Source organism: Leptopilina heterotoma, unplaced genomic scaffold (assembly GCF_015476425.1).
Source record: "Leptopilina heterotoma isolate Lh14 unplaced genomic scaffold, ASM1547642v1 Lhet_434, whole genome shotgun sequence".
NCBI classification, from domain to species: domain Eukaryota; kingdom Metazoa; phylum Arthropoda; class Insecta; order Hymenoptera; family Figitidae; genus Leptopilina; species Leptopilina heterotoma.
The window spans coordinates 123,370-129,369 of record NW_025111083.1 but is presented as its reverse complement, the minus strand read 5'-3'; positions in this window follow the sequence as shown (position 1 = coordinate 129,369).

The window sequence follows — 6,000 nt, the reverse complement described above, 5'->3', positions numbered from 1 at the left end:
AATCAATCGGCTTCAAATTTTGGGAACTATTTTTTTTATTTTATTGGAACCAAACTGGGGGGGGGTGGCGTAAACAAAATTCGAAAGTCACATTGTTACGGACACCCTATTGTGCACGTTTGTACGCTCGCTTCATATTCCGCCTCGCTACGGAGTTTAATTCCGCGGTACGCGCTCGCACTAAAATCGCAATATCTCGAGAACTATTAGAGTCGCCATAATTTTTTTTTATGAAATGAAAGGTGAAATTACAAGGAATCGATATCTACTATTAGAAAATTCAAAAATTAGGCCAACTGAACTAAAAACTAATTCAAAAAATTTTTTTGACTTTTTTTTGACAAATTTTGGAAATTTTTTTTTGGTCATAATATAAAATTAAACTACGTATTTTTAACTATACCGCCTGTAAATTTTAATAAAATCGATCATAAAGTTTCAGAGTTATTAATTTTTGAAAAAAACGCAACACTCATTTTCAATATGGCGTAGCGGCCGCCATTTTGAAAATTTTTCAAAATCCTTTTAGGGTTAAATTTAACTCATATAAGACTTCTATTTCCCAAGCTTTCAAAGAAATCGGAAGACCACTTGCAAATCGCTTTTTTTCTAACGGATTCTAACCCTGACTTCCTTGTAAAAATTAACAATATGAGGCATTTGTTAATTAAAATTGTTTAAATAATCTAAAAGTGTTATTTCATTGTTTTAACTTTAGAATGAAATATGTTGAAAGGTTTTATTAGTAAGCTGCATAAAAAATAAAGAATTACCAATAAGATAAACAATTCTATTATTTATGTTTATTAAAAATGCTTAATTAATTAGGGTAAGGGTCCCCAAGGTGGCCACCCATCTTTTAAACGACTGTAAGTAAAATTTAGGCGACTTTTGAAAAACAGATGAAATTCCGACTTTCAAAAAAGTGTCCCCAAACCGTTTTTAACGATATTTCATTATAGGCCAGTCGGTGAGTGCAAAAAGTGCACAAAAGTGCAACTTGAAAAGTCTCAATAGTTTCTTGTAGTTTGGGGGCCCCATATAAGAGCCCCATGGTTTGCTCTCGATTTCCGGTTGCAAAAAATAGTGTAAACAATCGTCAAAGTATGAGAAACGTAGTTTTTTGATGACCCTTGCTTCCGGTTAAATTTTAGAGGAAAAAGTTGTGATTGAAAGTTGTAGAGCTTGAAAATACCTTTCAAATGACTGGTCATACGTTGAAAAAGGTTAATTAGTTTAGTTGCAAATGAATTTAAACCATTAAAAATAGCACTTTTTTAATTGTTTAATAACTTTGTTAATAATTATTGAATTTGTTTCTAACTTACCAGAAATATTCTCCTTGCAAAGCTGAATAAATCACAAAAAAAATCAACTCGATCGGATAAATAGTTTATGCATAATTCCATTTATTAACTAAAAACATGAAATTTTTCAACGGAATTTCCCAACTTTTGGACCTGCGAATTTAGTTTTTTTTTCTTCGAGAGTACAGTTTAGGAGTCAAACTTTCATTCCATTTAAATGGGAAATTGATTTTTTTATCTAAGTGCATAATAATAGACGTTAAAAAAGGGTAAGTTTTTTTGACATAAACAAATGGAATAACTCAATCAATTTTCACTTTATCGATTTGGTGTAAAGAGAATTTAATTTCATTCGTTTTCACAAAACTTTTCTAAAAAAAAATCCGACCTAGCTTCAAGGAGGGGGGAGTTAGTTTATTTTTTTCAAAAAATTCCTGACTAGTTAATTATCAATATTTTTAATTGCAATTCATACCACTTATAGTTCAATATATGTATTTTATGAAAAAAAATTGGACATAAGGTTTTGTGCATTTATTTTTCATTTATATCAAGTAAAAGTAAATGTATCCTTTTTTCAACCTCTGAACGTCGGAGTGGGGGTACTCGAAGGAGCGTGATTCTCGCCGCCACAACTCAATTCAGCCGTTCAAATTTGCAAAAATGGTCATAACTTCGTTAATTATTTACCGATTTTAATCATTCTTTTTTTAATTTGATGTCTTTTTTTATGCTGAATCCAAAAATGATTTTATATTTTTTCAAAATACAATATTTTTAATAATAAAAACGAAAATTTTTTTAACAAAAAGTTTTTAATTATTATTTATAACATTTGACAAAAAATTCTTTTTGTACATATAATTCACATAATCCACATAGGAATCCACATAGGAATCCACATGAATTCCTATGTGAGAACACATATAGGATCCTATATAGGTCAGACAATAAATTTTTTAAATAAATTATAGAATTTATTCTATAACAATTTATTGTAACTTAGAATTATATAGAAATCTTAACATTTCAGAGAAAACTTTGAAAATAAATTTGGTGGGACGGGGATTCGAACCTGAGATCGACGAACGCACGAGACTTACTAAGCAACTACCTAACCAACTACGCTAAACGAGCTGTTAATGTCAGCCAAAAAAATCTTCCTCTTAAGGTGCAATAGATTTAAAAAGTAGTACCTTAAGAGGAAGATTTTTTTGGCTGACATTAATAGCTCGTTTAGCGTAGTTGGTTAGGTAGTTGCTTAGTAAGTCTCGTGCGTTCGTCGATCTCAGGTTCGAATCCCCGTCCCACCAAATTTATTTTCAAAGTTTTCTCTGAAATGTTAAGATTTCTATATAATTCTAAGTTACAATAAATTGTTATAGAATAAATTCTATAATTTATTTAAAAAATTTATTGTCTGACCTATATAGGATCCTATATGTGTTCTCACATAGGAATCCATGTGGATTCCTATGTGGATTCCTATGTGGAATCCATGTGGACTTAAATTCCCACATGAATTCCTACTCCAAATCCTATCCCAAATACCCATGTGCTTTAAAATGGGATCCTACATAGGATCTTACGTGGGACCTGGGATTTTATACAGGTTTTTGTATAAGAACCCACGTAAGATCCTATGTAGAATCCCATGTAGGTGTTTTCAATAGGGATGTTCATACACTGAAAAAAAAATTTATTTGATTCAAATAATTCAAATTATTTGAAAAATATTTAATTGATTTAAATACTTTTTAGTTGGATCAAAAAAATATGTATTTGATTTAAATATCTGCAATTATTTGAATCATACTTATTTGAACCAAATAAATCGTACTTGATTCAAATAAATAGTTAATTGAATTGAATAAATAAATTTATTTAATACAAATATTGAATTATTTGAAACTATTCTTTCATTTATTTCACTCAAATACTTCGTTTATTTGATGCAAATAAAAATTATTTGACACAATAAATTTATTTTATTGATTCAAATAAGCGGAATTATTTGCTCCGAATAATTTATTATTCAAAGCTAATATAATATTTTATCAAGACAAATAAAAAAATATTTCAATCAATTAAATAATTATTTGAAACGAAAAAAATGAATTATTTGAAACTGCTCTTTCATTTATTTCACTCAAATACTTCATTTATTTGATGCAAGTAAGAATTATTTGATTCAGTAAATTTATTTTATTGATTCTAATAGACTGGAATATTTAATCCGAATAATTCATTATTTAAAGCTAATATACATTTTATCAAGACAAATAAAAAATATTTCAATCAATTAAATAATTATTTGAAACGAAAATAATGAGTTACTTGAAACTATTCATTCATTTATTTAACCCAAATATTTCGTTTATTTGATGCAAATAAAAATTATTTGACACAATAAATTTATTTTATTTATAATTATTACAAATAAATTTATATTATTACTATATAAATTTATTATTATTGACATAATAATTAATATTATGAAAAAATATATAAATAAAAATATTACAATAAGCTGATTTTTTAAAGAAATATTGAAATATATTCGTAAATATACATTGAATAAAGTATTGAAAATATAGCGGCAAAATTGTTCACTGCCTTGTAGTAATTCTACAAGTTTTATTTCAGCTAGTGAGACATGAGAGTGTTTAAGATTTGAGAGTCCCATGCGAGCGTAGTATAGTGGTTAGCGTGCGTGACTTCGGTGCGTGAATATTCGGTTAGGCGTGGGTTCGTACCCCCAAGCGTTAGGATTTTTCAAATGTGTATGTAATAAAAATTGCGTTTAAGTGTATAAAAAAATGTGAAAGTGAACTATCAATGAATTGTCATCAGTATTTATCTTTTGCAATTAGTTATTTTTTTATTAATATTTGTTGATGTTGAAATTATCAATATTGAATGAAATAATTTTCATACTTGATTCAAATAATTATTTATTACATTAAAATATTCGATTTATTTGATTAAAATAATTTGAATTTGATTTAAATAAATAGTTATTTAATACAATTAAATAAAATATTCGGGTCAAATAAATATACATTTGAGTTGAATATATTTTGAATTTGATTCAAATAATCATTTATTAGATTCAAATATTCTATTTATTTGATTTGAATTAGTTGTATTTGATTCAAATAAATAGTTATTTGATACAATTAAATAAAATATTCGGGTCAAATAAATATATATTTGAGTTGAATAATTTTTGAATTTGATTCAAATAATTATTTATTAGATTCAAATATTCTATTTATTTGATTTGAATTAGTTGTATTTGATTCAAATAAATAGTTATTTGATACAATTAAATAAAATATTCGGGTCAAATATTTATGTATTTGGTTCAAATACACATTTATTGGAATATAACCAAATAAATGATTTATTTGAATCAAATAATTTTTTTTTTCAGTGTATTATTCGATATATTATGTAATAAAATATTAAAAAACATAATAATAAAAATATAACATTTTTTTTTAAACGAAATATTGAAATATTCATAAATACACATTCAGTAAAGTATTGAAAATATACCGGTATTACATCAGTTCGTATTTCCAAATTGCCTATTGCCGCGTAGTAATTTTACAATTTTTATTTCAGCTAGTGAGACTTGAAAGCATTTAAGGTTTGAGAGTTCCATGCGAGCGTAGCATAGTGGTTAGCGTGCGAGATTTCGGTGCGTAAATATTCGGTTAGGCGTAGGTTCGTACCCCCAAGCGTTAGGATTTTTCAAATGTGTATGTAATAAAAAATTGCGTTTAAGTGTATAAAGAAATAAAAAAATGTGTAAAGTGAACTGTCAATGAATTGTCATCCGTATTTATCTTTTGCAATTAATTATTATTTTTTATTGATATTTGTTGAAATTATTATTTTGATCCGAGCCGGTTGTCAGGCGGTAGAATGCCAGCATTTCCAGCGCACATCTGGCTAGGAAATGAAAGATCCGCAGTCGGTACAGTGCCGGGTCCCAGCCGGTTGAATTATACACGGAACGGCTCTTCGCGGCCGGTTACCGGGCGGTAGAATGCCAGTTCCGAGACGGATGGCCAGCCAGCTCCTGGCCAAGTCATCTTTTGGTAGAATACCAGTTCTCGGGCGGTAGGCAGGCGGTTCCCAGCCAGTACCACTACTCCGGCGTCGGTACAGGCGAGGATCCGCGCCGGTTGGAAATTTCCCACTGGGTAGCACCAAATTTTCCAGTTCTTTCAAAAATTGCTTTAAAATATTTGAGCATAGTTGCCACGTCCGTGCCATCAGAGCGCTTGTTTTCCCAAGCTGGAAATATTCTAACCGAAAAAAGAAATCGCCTAAAAGGAGACAAACTAACTAAACAACTGTTCTTACATTCCATAGACAAATCCTATTGGTAATTTTGTAAGTGGTATATAATTGCTTTAATTTTTATTTAATTATTATAAATAATTTTAAGTGTTATTTATTTTAAATAGTTAATTTTGTTTTCAGGATCAAATGTAAGAATAGTTATTCGATTAGGAATAGAGCTGCCAAAAAAATGGGTTTTTTTAAGTCAGCAACAGGTAAATTTAATATTTCCATTAGAGATAAATATAATAGAAAATGTAATGTAATAATAAAAATTCAACTTATTTTACAGAAGAAAAAATAACGCTTCTTACTCGTTTTCGACTGATACAGGGCA